The following is a 24,054-nucleotide window of genomic DNA, read 5'->3' on the forward strand; positions in this document are numbered from 1 at the left end:
CCCCAAGGGGTGTCAGAGGCCCAAAGAGGCAAGACTGCGTGTCTAAGAGATGCCGATGAGGCAAGATGAAGGGTCCTCTTGGAGGTGAGCATGGCTCACATGAGACCCTCTTCCCTCCAGGAGAGACATCAACATTCTGCCTTTATCTGGCAAACACTCGGGGCTTAGAAATTGGAAAAAGCAAACCCACGAAGGAAGTACAGGCCAATGTTTCTGAGATGACGGACCTGGCTGCTGTCCCGCACTGAGGATAAAGAGCACATGTGACCTCAGATCACGGACCGAACACTCCAGCCATGTCCTTTCTGTCTTCCTGGTGGGTTGCCATCCACAGGACAGCTGAGAATCATCTTTGAACAAACCCGCACTGTTGGATTTAAGGAGCCGTGTTTCACAGTCCTTTCTGCTGCCCCAGGAATGCAGGTGGACGTAGTGAAGCTCTTCACCAAAATGAGTGTGTGCTTGGCCCAGCGCCATGCTCTGGCTTGTCGGGATCAAGGCCGGGAGCCTGGAAGGGGTAGATTGGACCCGAGGCCAGGCCAGGGCATTGCTTAACAGAACAAATACTGATTTAATGGAGGGGAGCAAACAGCAGCTCACTTTGGTATTTTTGGCAGTGCAGAATTAAAAGCTAGCAGCGTGTCATGTCGCCTGCAGGGCTCCTAGCTACGTTACCAATAAGCATCACACCATTGATTTCAACCATCCCCAGGACGTGTGGCAGAGCCGGTGTTTTACTGAGCTCCCCAAATGCACATCCCATTACGAGAAGTGCACAGTGACTTATCTGAACTTACTTGATTTAAAAAGGTATTTACACATTAAAAGGAAAACACTGAGACAAATATCCCCACAATATTCCATAATTCTTTAAATGCTCCCAATGAATATGATAATTCATATTCAATTTCTGTTCTTCCTGAGCTATGTGAATAGTGGACTTAACTCTCCTTTTCCTTACATGGACACACGGTACTCTCAGGGAAGGTCTTGTTGAACTGTGCAAACAAAGTTACCCAAGGACAAAGAGTATGAATGTCCAAGTCCAGTGAATGACTGGAATAAAGACTCCTTTTAATAAGGGATGCTAACTTAAATTGAAATTATTTATGTCTTTCTGTACAGGCAAAAGTAATTTTTTTCAAAAATAAACCAAATTGGCCGGGTGCAGTGGCTCACCCCTGTAATCCCACCACTTTGGGAGGCTGAGCCAGGCAGATCACTTGAGCTCAGGAGTTCGAGACCAGCCTGGTCAACATGGTAAAACCTCATCTCTACTAAAAATACAAAAATTAGCCCAGCGTGGTGGCACATGCCTGTAGTCTCAGCTACTAGGGAGGCTGAAGCTGGAGAATCACTTGAACCCAGGAGGCAGAGGTTGCAGTGAATTGAGATCACGTCATTGCACTGCAGCCTGGGTGACAGAGCAAGACTCTGTCTCACAAAAAAAAAATGTTGGGGAAAATATTTTCACATACTTGAGAAGCTCCTGTGGACTTTATTCTTGCAATCATCATGTATGAGTGGCATTTTAGTACCACGTTCGTGCACTCCTAGCAGGCTGGCTCTCCATGCAGCACAGCCCACACACAAGGTCTCTGTTCTATACTTTTTGAAAAAACTGGAAATTTTTTATGTAGCTTTGGCTACATCTCAAGAACAGCTCTCTCTCATTTTTGTTTTGCTAAATAGCAAGTTAGATTTCTAATTCTATTCTCCCCAAATGTGTGCTTTCTTTTAAGGAAATATGTGGGATGCCTGTAATCTTTCCCTCCCACTTTGGGAGGCTGAGGCGGGTGGATCACCTGAGGTCAGGAGTTCGAGACCAGCCTGGCTAACATGGTGAAACCCTGTCTCTACTAAAAATCAAAAAAATTAGCCAAGTGTGGTGGCAGGCACCTGTAATCCCAGCTACTGCAGAGGCGGAGGCACAAGAATCGCTTGAACCTGGGAGGCAAAGATTGCAATGAGCCAAGATCATGCCACTACACTCCAGCCTGGGCGACAGAGCAAGACTTTGTCTCACAAAAAAAAAAAAAAAAAGAAAAGAAAAAGAAAAAAGAAAAAAAGAAAGGAAAAGAAAGAAAGAAGAAGGAAAGAAGGAAGGAAGGGAGGGAGAGAGGGAGGGAGGAAAGAAGGAAGGAAGGAAAGAAGGAAGGAAGGAAGGAAGGAAAGGAAGGAAGGAAGGAAGAAAAAGAAAGAAAGAAAGAAAGAAAGAAAGAAAGAAAGAAAGAAAGAAAGAAAGAAAGAAAGAAAGGAAGGAAGGAAGGAAGAAAGAGAGAGAGAGAGAAAGAAAGAAAGAAAGAAAGAAAGAAAGAAAGAAAGAAAGAAAGAAAGAAAGAAAGAAAGAAAGAAAGAAAGAAAGAAAGAAAGGAGAGAGAAAGAAAAAGAAAAAGTGTAGGCCAGGCACAGTGGCTCACACCTGTAATCCCAGCACTTTGGAAGGCTGAGGCGGGCATATCACCTGAGGTCGGGAGTTTAAGACCAGCCTGACCAACATGGAGAAACTCTGTCTCTACTAAAAATATAAAATTAGCCAGATGTGGTGGCGCATGCTTGGAATCCCAGTACTCAGGAGGCTGAGGCAGGAGAATCACTTGAACCCCGGAAGCAGAGGTTGCAGTGAGCTGAGATCGCGCCATTGCACTCCAGCCTGGGCAACAAGAGTGAAACTCTGTCTCCAAAAAAAAGAAAGAAAAAGAAAATATGTGGGACACGTACTTTCCTAATTAATGACACTAAATAAAACCCAATGCAGTTTGCCTTCACCTTTCAGTCATCACTGCTCAATTTAAAGACTGATCATTACAGTCTCCTGCTTAGAAGTAAGTCAGAGAACACCATTCAAGCCCCTCCTTCCTGGGGCAGAACTGAGGCTCTGCGGCTCCCTGTCCCACTGGGCTCCAGTGATCCCCGGCCTCTGCAAAGGGAGATCTGTGCCAGGCACTCCTCTCTGCTTATTCCCTCTGACAGCTAATGAAAGATGGGTGTGGTTGCCACGGCAACGCTTCCTCACCAATGCACTGCGGTGAAGATACAGAATGTCTAATCTAAAAATACTCTTTTGCGGCCGGGCACAGTGGCTCATGCCTGTAATCCCAGCACTTTGGGAGGCCGAGGTGGGTGGATCACCAGGTCAGGAGATCGAGACCATTCTGGCTAACATAGCGAAACCCCGTCTCTACTAAAAATACAAAAAATTAGCCAGACATGGTGGCGGGCGCCTGTAGTCCCAGCTCCTCGGAAGGCTGAGGCAGGAGAATGGCATGAACCCGGGAGGTGGAGCTTGCAGTGAGTCCAGATCGGTTCACTGCACTCCAGCCTGGGCAACAGAGCGAGACTCCGTCTCAAAATAAATAAATAAATAAATAAATAAATAAATAAATAAATAAATATACTCTTTTGCCCTTTTGGCTGTTTTCAGGCCGATAAACTCAGAAAATCTGACTTCTCTTCAATGTCCCACTCACTTAAAGATCTTCTTTGACCAAACAACATTGCTAGACTTCTCATCCACATCCCAGTGTTTGAGGACAGGAGCCACATCCTGGTCTCTTTAACCCTGGGCCACCTGGGAAGAGGAGGCTGACAGGCCAGGCTGAGAGCAATGCTTTGTCTTTTTAAATACACTTGTTATTTTGAAATAGTTTTAGATTTACAGAAAAGTTGAAAATGTAGAGAGTCCCCTTGCAAGCTACCAACCTATAGACCCAATGCATTTACCCCATAGGCCTGTGCCTGCTTCTCCAAACGCTGAGCATCTCCCACAGCCACGGCACATTGGTACAGCTCAGAAGTAACGCTGCCATATGACAGTTAGTGGAGGGACAGCCTTTATTCGGGTTCCTCCAGGTTTCCCACGAGCGTTCTTTTTTCTGTGCCAGGATCCTGTCCTGGACTCCCTGTTGGACTCAGTCATCATATCTTCTGGCTGCTCTGTGGCAGCTTTTCATTTTCCTTGTTTTTCATGACCTGGACCCTTTGGAAGAGCACTGTAGTTTGTAGGCTGTCCCTTAACTTTGGTTTGTTTGCTGTTTTCTCATGATTAGGCTGGGGCTGAGGGTTTGGGGAGGACAATCCCCTGGTGAGGTGCTTCCCTGTCCCATCATATGGGGGATACAGAAGAGGGACAGGCCTCCTCACCAGCGATGTTAACCTTGATCCCGTGGGTACCGTGGTGCCAGCCACATCTCTCCACTGCAAACTCTCCACCTTCCCTTTCCACATGCGGTTCTGCAGGAGCGACTGCCCAGGAAGCCAGCAGTCAAGGAGAGAGCAGCTAATCTCCACCCTGAGGAACGTCTATGTGTACACTGTAATTCTTCCACAAAAAATACCTGTCCCTTCTCCCCGATGTATTTGCTTATTCAATCATTGAACTGCATCAGCATGGGCTCGTATATTTACTTTGCACTTTGGGTCACCATCCAACGCTACATTATTTCTTCTGTGGCCACTTCAAGCTCTTTCCCATTGGCTCTTGTGTCCTTCTGATGGGCCATAAACAGATATAGACATGTGTATATGGATTTTCTTTCCAGTGTGTTCTTACTTTCTAGCACTAGAATGTATTCCACGCTTATCTTTTTTTTCCCCTTTCTTAAGGGCAAGAATCAGCATTTCTCAGAGGAACCCACATTTGTTTTGTTGGAAAATTATATTAGAAGCCAAGATTTGATTGCGGGCTGTGCTCTTTGGCTGCTGAGGTGCCATAGTCTCCAGGCCCTCAGGGATGGAGGGAGGAGACACCTGCCTGTGTTCTGCCTCTGTACACACATCTGTGTTCATGTCTGTCTCCAGCTGCTTTTGCATTGCAGTGCACGTGAGTTCATACGGATGCCTGGCCCCATCCAGGACCACGGGGCTTATTCTGACCCCCACTGCGTAGCTGTCACTCCTTTCTCTGGCAGCCAGAAGCCTGGTTCCCACCAGGTATGACCCTTCCTTATGTGTTCAATCTTGTACACGCGTACAGTTATTTCAGGATTGTTGAAATACCGTTTTCAGTCTACTTTCCTTTCTAAAAAATGTCTTTCCCCACTATGTCCTTAGCTGTGTGTAGTTCCATGCAATTCGAAACAATAAATGCATTGCTTTATGTTTGGATTAAAATAGGAACCAAATCTTGAGTAATTCCCTGAAAAACCCGACTTTAGTTATGACTGGCATTGGCCTCTCCTCCCCTAGACTGAGCTGATGTCATTCACACACGTGGCTTCCGCTTTCCCGAGTGGGGCGAATGGCTTCCCCCATTCCTCCTCCTCGTTTTCACAAAGGCAGTTCCAGTGGCATCGTCCCGGTCCTTGGCGTCTCCCTCTGTAGGCGTGGACCCTGCTTCTGTGAGTAGAGCTGTGTTAGGAGACAGGCAGGAGTGAGGGTGTCACCTCTGTCTGGGGCCACTCCCGTCTTATTCGGCCTCCTCAGTTCTGTTTTGTGGCCAGGGGACAGCCCACTTTCCAGCCACCTTCTGGGTCCCAAGTCCTCCATGCTGGGGACCCTACTGTCTCCCAAACACATCCAGACAATTTTGAACACAAGTATGTGAGCTAGCAGACGTCTAGCTCTTTCTCTCTTTGCCGTGGATCTCCCCTTTAGGGCAAGATTTTGGAACCAGACTCCAACAATGTGAAGTTCTTCATGTGACACATATGAGGCATTGAGGGCCCAGGAAGTTTAAGTTCATAGGCTCAGAGGGCTGGGCAGCATCTGTCTGCTTAGGAGGAAGCTGAGCTGGCCTTGAACCAACCAGAACTTGATGAAGGGAGATGAGTCCCTTTCTTGGAAGACAGCGATTTCTAATCATGGCAGCACAGTCTAAATTTCATCTTTAAATCTTTGAAAGACACCAACCCATATTCCCAAAAAGTTAGCTTAAAATTACAGTTGCCTGTATTACTAGCATATTTATAATCTGGATCCATTGGCTCTGGTTCTCTGACCTGCCTGGGGTGCAGCCGGGAGATTTTAGCCACAGAACGTGGCGTCATCTACCACTTGTAGCCACGGTGTCTCAACTTGCATTTTCTTCCCTAAACCTTGGTTTAGGATCCAGTGCTAAGAGTTACCCTCAAAAATAAAACAAAACAAAACAAAACAAAAAAAAAGACAAGAGGTGTTTGGAATAGTCTTAGAAGCCAACTACATCTAAATTTGGTTACTTGATTCTCTTTGGGTTGTTACTTTCATTAAGGTGGACACTATGAACTGTGGGACAAGAAGGGCGCCTTCTCCTGAGGGTTCCAAAGAGCTTGCTGTTTCCCGAATGCTCATAACCTGTTTAAAACGTGAATCTTGGGGTTCTAAGTGGGGGCTCCCTGACTGTAAGCACATCTGTGTTGGTCCTCAGCAGTAGAGGAATATTCATAATGTGAGTTGTTTAATACAAAACCAATTAACAAACCCTGGGACCAGCTGCTTTTTATCACTTTCTTTAAATCCAAAGAAAAGCTTTTTAAAAAAAGGAAAAAAAAAAACCACCTCTGTGGATGGGAGTGGAATATCCCTGGGGCCTTGTTCACAGGACATCCGTAACCTTAACCGTGCTGTTGAAAGGAGCAGGCCGGCCCGCAGGAAGGTGAGCGCCTGTGTTCCGGGGGTGTTTATCTGACACTTTCCTTGTTGGAGGGAATCCCTCTCTCAGTGACATCATCTGTTTGTCTGGGAGAGACCGGACTTCATTCCCCTCAGGCTCTTCCAGGTGCAGGGCCCTGCGGCTGGGGAGGTGACTTCCCAGGCTGTGTTTCATAGCCCTTGTCATTGCCCTCCCTGAAGCCACAGCTGAGCAGGCGCCCACGCCAAGCACAGGCCGTGCTGTGCCTCTCTGCATACCGCATCATCTCCAGGACTAAGGAGGGACGAGCAGAGCTTGTCTTTGGGAAGATGGTTCTCTCGGCACTCACTGTGTGCCTCGCACTGAGCCAGGTGCCGTGGAGCTTACAAAGTTAAACAAAATCCTTCCTGCCTCAAGGACCCCAGTCTGGAATCCTCTTGGGAACCGCATGCTTCTGCCCGCGTGCAGTCCCCACATACCCTGGCCGGCCAGAGCCTCGGCTGCTGCTGACCCTGTTTCTGTCCTTGCTCCGTCTGCCCACTTGGCCTCAGCCTGTGGAGGGTTTTCCTGGGTCTGTGTGGCTGGTCACCTGGGGGGAGCCCCAAAAGGGGCCACTGCGTTTAAATCACAGGCAAGAGGCTGCTTCTCCTGCGGTCCCTCACTGGGGGGCTGTGCCTGCCTATGGGGGCCACCGGGCCTTCAGCAGCCTGCAGGGACCCCCGACGTGTGCCAGTGCCGGCTGCTGAGTTAATGCTGAGGGTGGGGCCTTCCCACTGGGTGTCTCCCCTTTCTAAAGGGTGAGGGCGTGAAGCTGTGGGGTGGAGACTGCAACAAGCTCAGGTTGCCCAGAGTGGATGCTCATCTTCCTGCAGTGGGGTGCATAGGGCCTCGCCCCCAGCCTTCCAGGCTCTGGTGTTGCCTCGGACACAGCTCCTCTGTGTGCTGTGGCCTGGCTTGCATGGACAGAAGGGGCTGGAATGACCCGGCTCTTCAGTGCTGGTGGGGCCATTCCTCCCCCACATCCTCTCTCCTGTGCTTTGAAATGTCAGAGACGGGGAGGGGAGGAGGAAAGGAAAGGCTGCCACTCAGCTGGCCTGCTTCTGGGCTAGGGGGAGGCTACATGAGAGGGGCTTGAGGGGACAGTGTAAAGCCCTGGAGGGGACAAGGGGATCGCCTGCCATGCAGGGGCCTTTCTGGGCATGGTGGGAAGGAGGCAGGCACGTGGGGAGGAGCCTGCCATGCTCAGGAGGTGAAGGGGGTCCTTGGTGGAGGGGGCTGAGGATGTACCGGATGCTCTGGAGGGTCCCTTGTAGGACCGTCAGCCCTTCCAGGTATGGTCACTACCCAGCCATCTCTAGCTGTTCTCATCCAGGTATCTCAAAATATGACCACACAGCAAATAGGACAGAAACATTAACTTGCCTTTACTTACAGGTATCGATCAGACTGTGTGAGTCAGCCTGGGCTGCCAAAACAAGTACCGCAGATGGATGGCTTACACCACAGACCTGTCCCGCAGGGCTGGAGGCTGGAAGTCGCAAGCCTGGCAAACCAGACAGGGCCCCCCCAAAGGCTTCATTCAACAGAACCACCTCTGCAAAACCCCTGTCTCCAAACACTGCCACATCCTGAGGAACTGGGGGCTAGGACTTCACTCTGTGAATCTGGGGAGACAGGATTCAGCCTGCGGCACAGACTTAGGTCATTTCTCCCCAGACCTGAAGGCAACCACCTGAGGGGTCTTTAACATTCCTCCAGGGCTCATTTAATAGACATTAGACCTTTCTTTTAGGCACAGGTAGGAGTCCCTTGATGTGGAAGCTGTGCTTAGGGAACAGACTTTGCTCTTCAAGTCTCCGCATGGGAAGGAAACTCCCACCCAGCAGTGATTTTGCTGACTCTGCTGCAGTGATCTGAAAATTTGGAGGTAAAAATCACTTCTCTGCTAAGGTGCCGTACACATATCGGATGACATTCCCTAAGGGAAAGGAGGAGTGTCTTTACCCGTGTGATTGTTACCTGAGTTTGCTGTTGCTTTTGGAGGCTGGTAGGCAGCCACAACCCACCTCAGGCGAGCTTCCTCGGGGCTGTGTTCCCCTTGCCTGCAGAGTGAGGGGAGGGGCTGAGACTCCTCCCAGGGCCGGGGTCTCCTGGGTTCTGCTTCACACGGGGATGATGACTGTCCCCTGCTGGGCATGCCACTGACTTGCCACTGACTTGCTGTCATCCACAATGTGAAACCACTCTGTGTCTTTTTTCTTTTTTCTTTTTTTTTAGTTTCTGATTTTGGGGAGAAAATGGGGCAGTGGGAAAGCCGTTGTGCTCTTTTCATGAACAGGGTCACTGTGGGGCCCAGGGCAGAGCTCTCACTCTGCTCTCTCCTCCGCAGCTCTCTACGGCGTTCTGTTTGAGAAGAGCAAGGAAGCTGCCTTCGCCAATGACCGCCTGTGGGAGGCCCTGGGATACGTCATTGCCTTTGGGTACAGCACATTTTTGTGTGTGCGAGTCAAGCTCTACATTCTGCTGGGGGTCCTGAGCCTGACCATGGTGGCATATGGGCTTGTGGAGTGTGTGGAATCCAAGAACGCGATCAGACCCCACGCTGCAGGACAGGCGAACCAAGCAGAAGATGAAGAAATACGAACAAAAATGTGAGAGCAGCGAGGTCCGAGGAGGATGAACTCAGAAAGCACCAGCCAGAAAGTTTTCTTAGAAGATGCCTCAGGACATGGAGCGGCGCCTCATCACCATCTCAGTACAATTTGGCCATTGTGAAGATATCATATTATTTCACTCTTTATGTATTTTTTTCTATTCTAACAAATTTTTAGTCCACCATCTTATCAACAGAGATGAAGTGTATACATGAATGTATCAGTTAATTTGATTTTAGATACAAAAGATAAAGGTCTAATGTACAATCAGCCGATTAGAATTTGCCTGAAATCATAGATTCACCCTAGTTTTATTGCTGTAGTTGTTTTTAAGAATTGGAAGACGGCTTAAAACAATGTAGACTAACCCCACAATTTTACAAATGGGCAAACTTTTAAACTTCTAACTCTACTTGGATTAAAACCTCCTGACAAGTCAGCTGACTCAACCCCACAGAGTCAAGGGGTGACAAAGTCAGACTGGGGCTCAAGATTCTTGAAACGTGTGGGGTCTGCGTTTCTAAATAAAGGAAGTTATTTAACGGACTCTCCTCCTGCCCAAGTACTGTTGTGCTAAATACTCACGCGGACACACACACACGCTTCATCGCATCAGTGCTTTAGCGTGCTGTGGACTTCGTAGACTTTTGAGAGCATTTCACACAGAGATGCTACATGTGCCTGTTCATGTGGAAAATGGTACCGGCAGTGGGTTGGGCAATATTTGCCCGTCTCAGTCACCGTCTGGTCCCTTGGCACCTGGTCTCCTCTCTCCCTTGTTCCTCCTAGCAGCGCCACCGCCCGCCCATCTCCAAGGCTTCTTTCTTATCCAATATGCTCGGGTCCTCTGACCCTCCCCAGCCCTTCCCAGCCCCCTCCCTCCCCAGCACCCTCTCCAGCACCCCTCCTCAGTGGCCCCCTTCAGTCCTCCACCCACATATCTCCCTCCCAGGTCCTCCCCCGGCACCCTCAGCCACCTTCCTGCCCCTCTCCTACCCTCCCCTCACTCCCCAGCCCTTCCTGGCCTCTCCCTGGCCTTTCCCCAGCCTCCCCAGCCCTCCCCAGCCTGTGTGCCTAGAGCTTCATTTCTCTTTTGTTCCTTTAATCCTAAGCTGCTTCCTTCCCCTTAAGCTGCTTCCTTCCCCTTCCTCTTCCTCTTCCTCCCCTTCCTCTTTGGTTCACACCGCGGCTTCTTCTAGACCTTCTGGGTCCTGTGTGTGGCTCTCCCACCTGCATGTTGTTCGTTTATTGTTTCTACGAGCGTCCCCTCCTCCTGGAACTTCAGTTTTCCAGCGTCTAGTACACAGCACTAGCAGGTGCTTCATATGTGCGGAAGGAAATGGGCCTCTCTGTGAAATTCCAAATGCTTCCTTCACTCACCCTCATTCATTAGGACGCTGGCCGCCTCTGGCCGTGGGAGGGGAAGTCAATGCCTCCTGGCCCTTTCTCCTTCCAGTCAGTGTCAGCCAGCTGCCCAGATGGGCAACGATCAAAGGCAGAGAAAGTGCAGCTGCCACAAGCTAATGTTTCCTGGCCTCTCGAGCTGCCCCACATCGAGCTGCACATTTTCTCTTACCTGTTAGAATTCCCCCGATAGCCCAGTGTCTCTGACCACCAGCAGCCACCTTCTTGTCACCCAGGCTCACGTGCTCTTCATGTGGGACATGCCACCCTCTCCCTTGCTTGACTGATCAGGGAGCAGGTTCTGCCATTCCTCCTCTCGGTTGCTTCCTGGTTCACTGGCCTCCCTGCAGGGCTCGTCCTCGCCTCCTTCCAGGCTATCAAGAGAGGGATTTTGCTAAACACAGGACACTTCACCCTCCAGCGTCCGTCTAAAGAGCACAATCTTACCTCCTGGCCGGGACAGTCCAGGCCTCCGTGAGTTAATCCCAGCTACCTCTCTAGCCTTCTGTCCATTTCACTAGACATTTCTATCCAATGTCTCTTTAAATACCGAGGTCCTTCCCTTGTGGGCCCTTAGCTCATGCTGCTCCTGTGTCTCTATCCAAACCATGTTTACCCTCCCAGACCCACTGGAATGCTGTTAACTCTTTGCAGGTTTCAACCATCTTCCTAAAGCTAGGCCTCTGCGCTCTCTAATCCCTGCCCTGCTTTGCCCTCCCCTTTCCCCCCATGTGCCACTGGCTGCCTGGCACCATCCCTAGCTGTGGGATCCATGGCCATCTTGCCCAGCACCATTACTGTTTGTGGGATCGATGACAGTCTTTGCATCTCCCACAACACAGAGCTCCAGTCATGTCAAAAGGAGTTGAGACTGGCTAGGGTATTTGTGTAGAGGGCCTTCACTGAGGGCGAGGTGACATATCACATCCCCTCCACTTGGAGGTTTAGGATTTTGTAAATTGATGATGGGCACTCCTGGTGCTCCTCAGGATAAGTCCTATTTGGAACTGGTCTTTGGTTTCTCAGTCTGCTCAGAGCATTTTGAACCCTGTAAACCCTAAGTCAGTAGGAACTCCTTAAACTTTCGGGGGTAGTGAGGCCTTTGCAGAATGTCTTGGAGACAATGAACTAGGCCTGCTCATGAGGTGTGTGGGGCACTAAGGAGTGAGCCCTGGGCCACAGGCTGAAGGCAAGGACCCAGAGCTGAGAGGAGTTGGAGAGTGCTTGTGCACGTGTCCAAACCAGTCCCAAGGTTCAGGGCCCAGAGGCAGAGGGGAGTGTGAGAAGCAGTCTTGATTATTATTGTAATTGTTTTAAAGGGAGGCTGGGAGGAGCCCTCATCGATCTTCAACCCTGGACGTTTCCTAGTGCTTGGGTGGCTTGCTACTAGACGTTGGAGTGAGCTGCAGGGTGGAATGACCTGGCTTAAAAGAGGGCGGGAGTGGTCAGTGCTGTTGTGGGAGATACTCAGTCTCTGAGACTGGATTTCAATGCTGGGAATCCCCTGGCCCATTGGTATTTTTCTGACACACTGTGGCAGACACTCAAACATGAGGAGCATGTAGAGAGGCCCCATCTTGAACTCCAGGCTCAAAGACCAACCTTACCCCAGTGACAGGGAGCAAGGATCTATTTCCATTTCAGAAGTGAGGTGGAGCAGGGCAGCCTCTCCAAGTACTCTGGGGACAGAGCACTTGCTACTTTAGAAGAGTCCACTTGAGGTGGCAGGATCATCAGAATTCTGCTCAGAGACTAAGCCATGATCGGATTCTGCTGCTATCAATGCTTACAGGAAAGTGCCAGGCTCTGTGTGACAGGAGCCCAAGCCTCCTCTGAGTCACTGGAGGGGTTCAGTCGAGCTCAATGGAGGGTCTGGTTGTTGGGAGTCCATGAGGAGCGGCCGGCTGGAGCTACACAGATGTCGTCAACATACAGCATTTCCCCACTGCTGTGCACCTGACCAGTGACTTGTCTGGACAGCCAGGCTCTCCCTGAAGGTGGCCGGTGGCATTGGGGACTTTTCTGATTTCTTCATCCTTTGCGTTTTGGAACTTATGAAGCATTTGTGGATGTGCCTAAGTGCCCTGGTGAGAGCCTAGAGAAAGAGAGCAAACCAGATTCCGATCTCTTCCTGGTCCCGGGGGGAAAGATGTATGGCTGGGTCCCTGGGTCATATCAGTATTGCCAGCCCAGCACGTACTTAGTTGGAAAGTTGCACAGTAATGGGCCTTCAAAGCAAATTTTTGGTTTTTGGGGTCTCCAGATAGCATTTATTTCAATCAGATCACCTAAACACTACAGAAAAAAAAAGTTTCTCTCTCCAGTTTTCGCATGACTGCTAGTGCGTCCAGGTCACTTTGATCACAAAACTTCTAACCAGTCTCCAGGTTAAGGGTCCAATTTGTGAAACTCTTAATAGGAGCCTCCCTTTCCATTGTGTCAAAGCAAATTAGTTATCCTCGCTCTTTTTCAGTATTCAGTGTGTAAAATGGGAATATTCCTACTTCACAATAATTAAAACTGTGTGTATCATAAAATGCTATCAAGAGCTATACAATGGAGCAATAAGAACGGTCATTCCCTAGACCAAGCTTAAAATGCAGTGCTTTTTAGTCAATCCCTAAACACAATGAGCTCTTCTAAGCTTTCATAACATGTCATTCATCAGTCTTAAGTCTCCATGGCCCAGCTCCCAGGACTCAGAGACAAATATGCACTGTTTTTACTTGATCAGAGATTTAATGAAGGCAAGATTTTTAAAAATATAACGTATGCCACAATATATTATACAGAATTTTCTAAAATCCAAAAATTTATCTATAAGAAAGCCCTTAAATATAGAAATTAAAAAGTTAAGAGCATACAATGAAGAGAGAGGGAGGGTGCTGCTGACCCAGACCTGTTTCCCGTCTGCGGTTACTATCGCATTCTAAGATTAGAGCTTGCTGAGCTTCCTGGCACCCATGGCAGAAAAATAAATGCAAATTATAAAATAGTCAGTTTTGATAAAAAGAGGCCTGCCAGCATCAGCAAAGAGATTTGTTTTCTAGGTGCCAAAATGTAAGGGGATTTTCATGTGGGTCCCCAGCCAAAAAGCATGGAGTGAGTGTAGTGGACACTCTTCTCTGATGGGTTGTTATGGCTGATTGTGATTGTGATCTTTGATAAGAGCAGTGCTCCCATTGGAACGTGATTCTCTGAACGTGTGTGAGCGAGGTCTGCTAATGAGACCAGGAGTGTGCACCCTCCTGAGATGAGAGCCTTCCATGCCTGGGCTCGGGGCCTCTGTAGCACCCGCCCAGTCTGGGTCTGTTTAGTCAGTGAGGCAGAGCGATCGCTACCTTACCCCAGTGAAAGCCATGACACCGGGATAGGTAACCCACAGGAGAGCTCCAGCGCACTGAGGTGTCTGGCCTTTGTAAAGGTACTTGAGTCTGTTCCAGCTTCACAGTCAAATAAGGAACAGACATTACTTTCTCTTCCCAAGTTCATTTCCAGGCCCAAGTCAAAACTGCCTGAGTCCCCGGGATCCCACTCCAGTCCCTCCAGAATGTTCTTTCTCTCAGAAGTTCCTGACCCACCTTCTCCTAGGGTCCCCAGGGCAGATCACACCCGCTGAAAGAAGGTCTGAGTCTGGGGCAAGAATCAGGAAGCTTTGTCTTCCTTCCTCCTTCTTCCTTTCCTCCCATGGGGTCAGCACCCTGGAAGGGGCAGGAAATCCAGAAGGAAGCGCGTGTGCGGTGGGAATGGCGCTTGAGAGAGCTGCAGGTGCCACGGGGCCAGCCACACTCCTTCTCCGAGACCGCCTGCCCAGGCCCCTGCTCGGCCAGACCAGCACACAAAGGAGCAGTGGCCGGGGACGTGGTGCCCTGGTGGACAGGGGCTGTCACCGTGGCCTCAAGGAACGTGCATGCGCAGAGAACAGTCTCTATGGGGAAAGACAGACGCCTCTGTGGGATTCCCCTGGTGACTGTAAAGCCCCGATCCTACCCACGTTGCAAATGTCCCATTCCCTGCTCCCTCCGGCCTGTGCCTGATTCACCATCCTTGTCCGGAGAGCGTCCGTCTGACTCCCAACGCAAGGGTCCCTCCCTGAGTCCCTGACTCCCTCCCTTTCCTCAGTCCTCTGACTCCCAACACGACGGTCCCTCCCTGAGTCCCTGACTCCCTCCCTTTTCCTTAGTCCTCTGACTCCCAATGCAAGGGTCCCTCCCTGAGTCCCTGACTCCCTCCCTTTCCTTAGTCATTCTGTTTGCAAAAATAAGACAAAACAAAAATCTACAGAGGCGTTCCACCAGTCTGCTTTGGAAGGTAAAGTCTCACACCAGGAACGCAAAGCAAGTTATTTATCTCCCATGACGCCTCCGTCTGCCTGTCCTGATGCGTGTGGGCAACAGGAAGCCTCCTTCCTCAGGGAATGCTTCTTTCCCGCCCACTGCTGGCAGTGCGGGCTTTGCTTCATCTCCAGCCATGGCCCTACAAGGCCACCGATGACAGGGTGGGCCTTTGAAAATACGACCCTGCAACCCAGAGGGTTTACCTGTTCAACTTGGAAGTGTGCCCGTGGGCACCAGTGTGTTTGTGGGCACATCCGATGAGCTGCACAGTCCACACACTCCGCTCCAAGGAGAGCACAGCGGCCTTGAAGAGAAGCAGATTTGGGAACATCACATTCAGTACTTAGCCATGGATCTCACTTGGCCTCCAAGCAGGGAAGAAAGCCCCACTCAGCATCCCTGTCCCTCCTTCCCAGGCCTTCCCGCCAGGCCAGCCCCCTTGGAGGACCCTCCCCTCACTCCTCCCTCACCTGCCCAGTCCTGCAGAAGGCAATTGTGATTTCTGTTCTTGCAGCAACCTTTCCTGAGACCTCATCTATCTGTTCAACTTCCATCCTTAACCCCGACAAATTCCAAGCAGGTCTCATTCTCATCACACAAGAAAATTATCTAATAAGCAAATTAGGATATTTATTCATTCATCCAAGAAGTATGTACTTAATATCAAACATTTGCTAAGTGCCACACATTGACATAGATACAGTCAATGAAGCAGGCATTAAACAGCAATGTTTTGTTCTCAGTAAGTTTCTATTCTACAGAAAAAATGTAAAATCAGTTTGTGGGTGGCCAGAGGCAGGAAGAGCAATGGAATAGGGTGAGGGTGTGAGGACAGGCATGGCGCAGCTGTGTGCAGGGCGGAAACGCCGCTTCCTCTGACAAGCTGGTGGGAGAGGCTGGAGCGCCCAGCAGGAAAGCCAGGGAGGTAAAGCGGAGCTGGAGTCAGAGAGGAGGCCCACGGAGGGGCCCAGATCGCACAGGGCCCAGCACCAAGGTAAGGCCCTTAAGCTTTATTCTGAGCCACATGGGAACCCATATTCGTTTCCCAGGATGTCATAATAAAGCACCACACAGTTGGGTGGCAAAAACAGCAGGAATTCATTCATTTTCCCACAGTTTAGAGGTCAGAAGTCTATCAAGATGGCAGTAGGGCCAGGCCTTTCTGAAACCCTCAGGGAGCATCCTTCCTGGCTCTTCAGCTTCCGGAGCTGCGAGCCATCCCCAGTGTTCCTTGGCCTGTAGATGGACCCCTCCAATCTCTGCCGCCATCTCCACGCGGCCTCTTCCCCGTGTGTCTGTGACTTTGCTCAGCCTCCTCCTCTCTGTGTCTCTGTGCCTAGTTCCTCTAAGAACAGGAACTTCATGTCACTGGTGTCCACAGAAGGACTCCAGTCGTATTGGATTAACCACATCTGCAACAACCCCATTTCCAAAGGTCACAGCCCGAGGTTCTGCGAAGACATGAATTTTGGGGGACACTGTTGAGCCCAGTACAGAACCCACTAGAAGGCCTTAATCAGAGGAGTGGCATGAAGTGACTTCTTTATAAAAAGATCATTCTAGCTACAAGACGGAGAAGACACCATCAGCCCAGGAGTAAGACAAAAAGGCTGAGTTAAGAAGCTGTCAAATCACCCCAGCAAGAAATAACATCAGCTCACACCAAGGTGGTCATGGTGGCAGGGGAGGTGCTGAGAAGTGGTCAGATTTTGGATGTTCTTTAAAGGTAAAGTCTAGGGAGACGCCAGTGTAGAGAGAGACGGCCAAGGAAAGCTCCAGGCCTTTGCCCTAACAAAGACCTGGAAGAACGAGGAAGTCGTTTACTCAGACTGAGGAAGCCTGGGAGAGGAACAGGTTTGTGGGGTAAAGAAATCAAGGTTTGGGGCTGGGAAAGTTAATTTCTGCATGTGAGCAGACAGTCAGGTAGTTTTACTGAGGGGCAGTTAGATCCATAGGACTGGAATCTATTGGAGATTCCATCTGGAAAGATAGGAAACTGGAAGTCAAGAGACCAGCTGTGATGAGTGAGGATGGAGGAGAGCAAAGCGTGGACATCGGAATCCTCCGTCCTTCCCGTCTTTAGAGGTCAGGAAGACGGGGAGGAGCCAGAAACACAACCAGTGAGGTAAATGAAGACCTAAGAGTTCGTGCCAGCCCAGGGCCCAGATAGAGGTGATCCCAGAAAGACTGACTTGGCGACAGCATCAGTTGCTGCTGGCGTGTCTGCTTAGACATGAACTGAGGGTGAATCTTGGGTCTAGCAGGGATCATGTCACTGGCATCCACGGCCAGAGCAGCTCAATGGAGTTTTTGGGGATGAAGACCTGAATCGAGTGGCCTAAAGAGACCAGAGAAAAAGTGCAGCTGGTGAGGGTGCCCAGACCCTCCTGGAGGGTTTCCCAGAAAGGAGACAGCAGCTGGAGTGCAATGTGGAGGTCCTGACCCAGGGAGAGATTTGGGGATTGGGAAGGACCGGGCATTACACTAATTGTAGTTCAAATTACTTACATGATATTGACGAGGAACGCTAGAATATTCATGCAGGTTAGTGGCTTGTTTGGGTCACACAGCTGGCTAGTGGAAGACACGGGACTGGAATCTGTTTCATAACTGCTGGCCAAGATACTTTTCTACTAATACGCTAGTTAGTAGTAGTAACTCCAAATGCTCTTCACCTGCCATGCGTGCACTTCAGTTTTGAAACTTGTTATTGAATTATAACACTGATACAGAAAATGCACAATTATACCGCCCCTTATCCTTCAGGGACACAGTCCAAGACCCTCAGTAAAATGCCTGAAACCACAGAAAGTACCAAACCCTGCATGCACTATGACATTTCTCAGGCATGCACGCCTATGACAAAGTTTAGTTTAAAAACTAAGCAGGATAGATCCGGCAAGATGGCCGAATAGGAACAGCTCTGGTCTGCAGCTCCCAGTGAGACCAATGCAGAAGGTGGGCGATTTCCGCATTTCCAACTTAGGTACCCTGTTCATCTCACTGGGGCTGGTTAGGCAGTGGATGTAGCCCACAGAGGGCGAGCAGAAACACGGTGGGGTATCACGTCACCTGGGAAGTGCAAGGAGTGGGGGGCCTCCCTTTCCCAGCCAAGGGAAGCCATGAGGCACTGTGCTGCTGGCCCAGATACTATGCTTCTCTCATGACTTTTGTAATCTGCAGGCCAGGAGACTCCCTCGTGTGTCTATACCACCAGAGCCCTGGGTTCCAAGCACAAAAATGGGCAGCTGTTCAGGCAGACACTGGGCTAGCTGCAGAAGGTTTTTTTTTTCATACCCCAGTGGTGACTGGAACCACAGCGAGATAGAACTGCTCACTCCCCTGGAAAGGGGGCCAAAGCCAGGGAGCCAAGTGGTCTCGCTCAGCAGGTCCCACCCCCACAGCAAGCTGAGAAGCACTGGCTTGAAATTCTCGCTGCCAGCACAGCAATCTGAAGTCGACCTGGGGCACTGGAGCTTGGTGGGGGGAGGGGCATCCGCCATTACTGAGGCTTCAGTAGGTGGTTTTTCCCCTCACAGTACTAAGGACTGGGCAAAACTCAACACAGTGTGGCAAAGAGGCTGTGGCCAGACTGCCTCTCTAGGTTCCTCTTCACTGGGCAGGGCATCTCTGAAAGAAAGGCAGCAGTCCCAGTCAGGGCTTTATAGATAAAACTCCCATTTCCCTGGGACAGAGCAACTGGAAGAAGAGGTGGCTATGGGCATGGCTTCAGCGGACTTAAACATTCCTGCCTGCTGGCTCAGAAGAAAGCAGCGGATCCTGACAAGGAGGTTCTCAAAGCACAGTGTTCAAGCTCTGCTAAGGGACAGACTGCCTCCTCAAGTGGGTTCCTGACCCTCATGCCTCCTGGCTGGGAGAGACCTCCCAACAGTGGTTGACAGACACCTCATGCAGGAGAGCTCTGGCTGGCATCAGGCCGGTGCCCCTCTGGGATGCAGTTTCCAGAGGAAGGATCAGGCAGCAATCTTTGCTGTTCTGCAGCCTCTGCTGCTGATACCCAGGCAAAGAGAGACTGGAGTGGGCCTCTAGCAAACTGCAGCAGACCTGCAGAAGAGGAGCCTGACTGTTAGAAGAAAAACTAACAAACAGAAAATGCAACAACAACATCAACAGAAAAACCCCATCCAAAAGTCATGAGCCTCAAAGATCAAAGGTAGATAAATCCACAAAGATGAGGAAAAAAAACAGAACAAAAATGTCAACAATTCCAAAATCCAGAATGCCTCTCTTCTTCTCCCAATGGTCACACCTCCTCTTCAGCAAGGGCACAAAATTGGACAGAGAATGAGTCTGATGAATTGACAGAAGTAGGCTTCAGTAGGTGGGTAATAACAAACTCCTCTGAGCTAAAGGATCATGTTCTATCCCAATGCAAGGAAACCAAGAACCTTCACAAAAGGTTATAGGAACTGCTAATTAAAATAACCAGGTTAGAGAGGAACATAAATGACCTGATGGAGCTGAAAAACACAGCACAAGAACTTTGTGAAGCATACACAAGTATCAATAGCTGAATTGATCAAGCAGAAGAAAGGATATCAGAGATCGAAGATCAACTTAATAAAATAAGGCCAGAAGATAAGATTAGAGAAAATAATGAAAAGGAACAAACAAAGCCCCAAGAAATATCAGACTATGTGAAAAGATCAAACCTACAACTAATTGGGGTCCCTGAAAGTGATGGGGAAAATGGAACCAAGTTGGAAAACATACTTCAAGATATTATCCAGGAGAACTTCCCCAACCTAACAAGAAAGGCCAACATTCACATTCAGAAAATACTAAAAACACAACTAAGATACTCCTCGAGAAGAGCAACAACAAAACACACGATTGTCAGATTCTCCAAATTTGAAACAAAGGAAAAACTGTTAAGGGCAGCCAGAGAAAAAAGTCAGGTTATATGCAAAGGGAAGCTCATCAGACTAACAGTGGATGTCTCTGCAGAAACCATACAACCCAGAAAAGAGTGGGGGCCAATATTCAACATTCTTAAAGAAAAGCATTTTCAATCCAGAATTTCATATCCAGCCAAACTAAGTTTCACAATGAATAAAATCCTTTACACACAAGCAAATGCTGAGGGATTTTGTCACCACTAGGCCTGTCTTACAAGAGCTCCTGAAGGAAGCACTAAATATAAAAAGAAAAAAACCATTAGCAGCCACTGCAAAAAACACACCAAAATATAAAGACCAACGACACCATGAAGAAATTGCATCAACTAGTGTGCAAAATAACCAACTAGCAGCATGATGACAGGATCAAATTCACACATAACAATATTAACCTTAAATGTAAATGGGCTAAATGCCCCAATTAAAAGACACAGACTGGCAAATTGGATACAGAGTCAAGACCCATCAGTGTGCTGTATTTAGGAGACACATCTCACATGCAAAGACATGTGAGATAATAAAGGGATGGAGAAATATTTACCAAGCTAATGGAAAGCAAAAAAAGCAGGGTTGCAATCCTGGTCTCTGATAAAACAGACTTTAAACTAACAAAGATCAAAAAAGACAAAGAAGGGCATTACATAATGGTAAAAGGATCAATGCAATAAGGTAAAGGAATCAATGCAACAAGAAGAGCTAACTATCATAAATATATATGCACCCAATACGGGGCACCCAGATTCAGAAAACAAGTAAAAAGAGACATAGACTCCCGAATAATAATAGTGGGAAACTTTAACACCTCATTGTCAACATCAGGCAGATCAACGAGACAGAAAATTAACAAGGATATTCAGGACTTGAACTCAGCTCTGAATGAAGCAGACTTAATAGACATCTATAGAACTCTCCACCCCAAATCAACAGAATATACATTCTTCTCAGCACCACATAGCACTTATTCTAAAATCGACTGCATAATTGGAAGTAAAACACTCTTTAGCAAATGCAAAAGAACTGAAATTATAGCAAACAGCCTCTCAGACTACAGTGCAATCAAATTAGAACTCAGGATTAAGAAACTCACTCAAAATCTCACAACTACATGGAAATCAAACAACGTGCTCCTAAATGACTACTGGGTAAATAATGAAATTAAGGCAGAAATAACAAAGTTCTTTGAAACAAATGAGAACAAAGAGACAATGTACCAGAATCTCTGGGACACAGAGATTCTGAGAAAAACGTATAATACTAAATGCCCACATCAGAAAGCAAGAAGGATCTAAAATTGACACTCTAACATCTCAATTAAAAGAACTAGAGAAGCAAGAGCAAAAAATTCAAAACCTAGCAGGAGACAAGAAATAACTGAGATTACAGCAGAAGTGCAAGGGAGAGACAAGAAAAACCCTTCAAAAAATCAATGAATCCAAGAGCTGGTTTTTTGAAATGATTAACAAAATAGACAGACCACTAGCCAGACTGGGAAAGAAGAAAAGAGAGACGAATGAAATAGACACAATAAAAAATGTTAAAGGGGATATCACCACTGATCCCACAGAAATACAAACTACCATTAGATAATATTATAAACACCTCTACACAAATGAACTAGAAAATCTAGAAGAAATGGATAAATTCCTAGACACATACGTCCTCCCAAAGCTAAAGCAGGAAGAATTTCAATCTATAAATAGATGAATAAAAAGTTCTGAAAATGAGGCAGTAATTAATAGCCTAACAACCAAAAAAAGCCCAGGACTAGACAGACTCACTGCCAAATTCTACCAGAGGTACAAAGAGGAACTGGTACCATTCCTTCTGAAACTATTCCAAACAATAAAAAAAAAAAGAGGGACTTCTCCCTAACTCATTTTATTAGGCCAGCATCATCCTGATTCCAAACGCTGGCAGAGACACAACAAAAAAAGAAAATGTCAGGCCAATATCCCTAATGAACATCGATGCAAAAATCCTCAGTAAAATACTGAGCAAACCAAATCCAGTAGCATATCAAAAACTTATTCACCATGATCAAGTGAGCTTGCTGGGAAACAAGGCTGGTTTAACATATGCAAATCAATAAACATAATCCATCACATAAACAGAACTAATGACAAAAACCACATGATTATCTCAATAGATGCAGAAAAGACCTTTGGTGAAATTCAACACCCCTTCATGCTAAAAACTCTTAATAAAATAGGTAGTGATGGAACATGTCTCAAAATAATAAGAGCTATTTATAACAAAGCCATAGCCAATATCATAGTGAATGGGCCAAAGCTGGAAGCATTCCCTTTGAAAACTGGCACAAGATAATGATGCCCTCTCTCACCACTCTTATTCAACATAGTATTGGAAGTTCTGGCTAGAGCACTCAGGCAAGAGAAATAAATAAAGCGTATTCGAATAGGAAGAGAGGAAGTGGAATTGTCTCTGTTTGCAGATGACATGATTATATATTTAGAACACCCCATTGTCTCAGCCCGAAAACTTCTTAAGCTGATAAACAACTTCAGCAAAGCCTCAGGATACAAAATCAATGTGTAAAAGTTGCAAGCATTCCTACACACCAATTATAGACAAGCAGAGAGCCAAATCACAAGTGAACTCCCATTCAAAATTGCTATGAAGAAAATAAAACACCTAGGAATACAACTTACAAGGGATGTGAAGGACCTCTTCAAGGAGAACTACAAACCACTGCTCAAAGAAATAACAGAGGACACAAACAAATGGAAAAAAATTCCATGCTCATGGACAGGAAAAATCAATATCGTGAAACTGGTCATACTGCACAAAGTAATTTATAGGTTCAAGGCTATTCCCACCAAGCTACCATTGACTTTCTTCACAGAACTAAAAACAACTACTTTAAATTTCACATGGAACGAAAAAAGAGCCCGTATGGCCAAGACAATCCTAAGCAAAAAGAACAAAGCGGGAGGCATCACACTACCTGACTTCAAACTATACTACAAGGCTACAGTAACCAAAACAGCATGATACTGGTACCAAAACAGATACAGAGACCAATGGAACAGAACAGAGGCCTCAGAAATAACACTACACATCTATAACCATCTGATCTTTGACACACCTGCCAAAAACAAGCAATGTGGAAAGGATTCTCTATCTAATAAATGGTGCTGGGAAAAGTGGCTAGCCATATGCAGAAAACAGAAACTGGACCCCTTCCTTACACTATATACAAAACTTAACTCAAGATGAATTAAAGACTTAAATGTAAAACCCAAAAGAATAAAAACCCTAGAAGAAAATCTAGGCAATACCATTCAGGACATAGGCATGAGCAAAGACTTTATGATGAAAACACCAAAAGCAATTGCAACAAAAGCCAGAATTGACAAATGGGATCTAATCAAACTGAAGAGCTTCTGCTCAGCAAAAGAAGTGAACAGGCAACCTACAGAATACTGGAAAATTTTTGCAATCTATCCATCTGACAAATGTCTAATATTAAGTATCTACAAGGAACATAAACAAATTTACGAGAAAAAAACAACCCCATCAGAAAGTGGGTGAAGGATATGAACAGACACTTCTCCAAAGAAGACATTTATGCGGTCAAGAAGCATGAAGAAAAGCTCATCATCACTGGTCATTAGAGAAATAAAAATCAAAACCACAATGAGATATTTCATTTAGCATTGCCAGTTAGAATGGTGATCATTAAAATGTCTGGAAACAACGGATGCTGGCAAGGATGCAGATAAATAGGAACACTTTTACACTATTGGTGAGAGTGTAAATTAATTCAACCACTGTGGAAGACAGTGTAGAGATTCCTTAAGGATCTAGAACCAGAAATATCATTTGACCCAGCAATGGGTTACTGGGTATACCCACAAAATTATAAATTATTCTACTGTAAAGGCACAGGCACACATGCACACAAAGGCCCATCACCAAGCCTTTCTATGTCTGATAACCTGGAATTGCATGGAGAACTCAAGCCAAAGATGGGAGAGTGGCCCCATGCATGCCTCTGTCCCAGGACCAGCCGCTTCCAAAGAGCACAGGGACTGGAGTCACTAGGAGCAGTGGTATGTATTGGGACCCCTGGGGGCACCTGGTAGTTAGTCCTTAATGTTTACTGCAGCACTATTTACAATAGCAAAGACTTGGGACCAACCCAAATGTCCATCAATTATAGACTGGAT

The 24,054-nt window shown here is 47.5% G+C and overlaps 1 long non-coding RNA gene across 2 annotated transcripts in view; it reads right to left on the reverse strand.

Annotated features, from left to right (window-relative positions):
• Positions 1-2,376: 2,376 nt before the first annotated feature.
• Positions 2,377-24,054, reverse strand: part of LOC135970499 (uncharacterized) — a 90,322-nt gene continuing 68,644 nt past the window's right edge. Inside the window, exons 3-4 of one of the 2 annotated variants that reach the window (XR_010586161.2) lie at positions 15,149-15,249; positions 2,377-10,982 (exon numbers count right to left, since the gene is read on the reverse strand). This is a non-coding gene — a long non-coding RNA (uncharacterized lncRNA). Of the gene's footprint in view, positions 10,983-13,327; positions 14,537-15,148; positions 15,250-24,054 lie in introns of those variants that run through there. The other variant, XR_010586162.2, reaches the window with a different exon arrangement.

Source organism: Macaca fascicularis, chromosome 4 (genome assembly GCF_037993035.2).
Source record: "Macaca fascicularis isolate 582-1 chromosome 4, T2T-MFA8v1.1".
Classification (NCBI taxonomy): domain Eukaryota; kingdom Metazoa; phylum Chordata; class Mammalia; order Primates; family Cercopithecidae; genus Macaca; species Macaca fascicularis.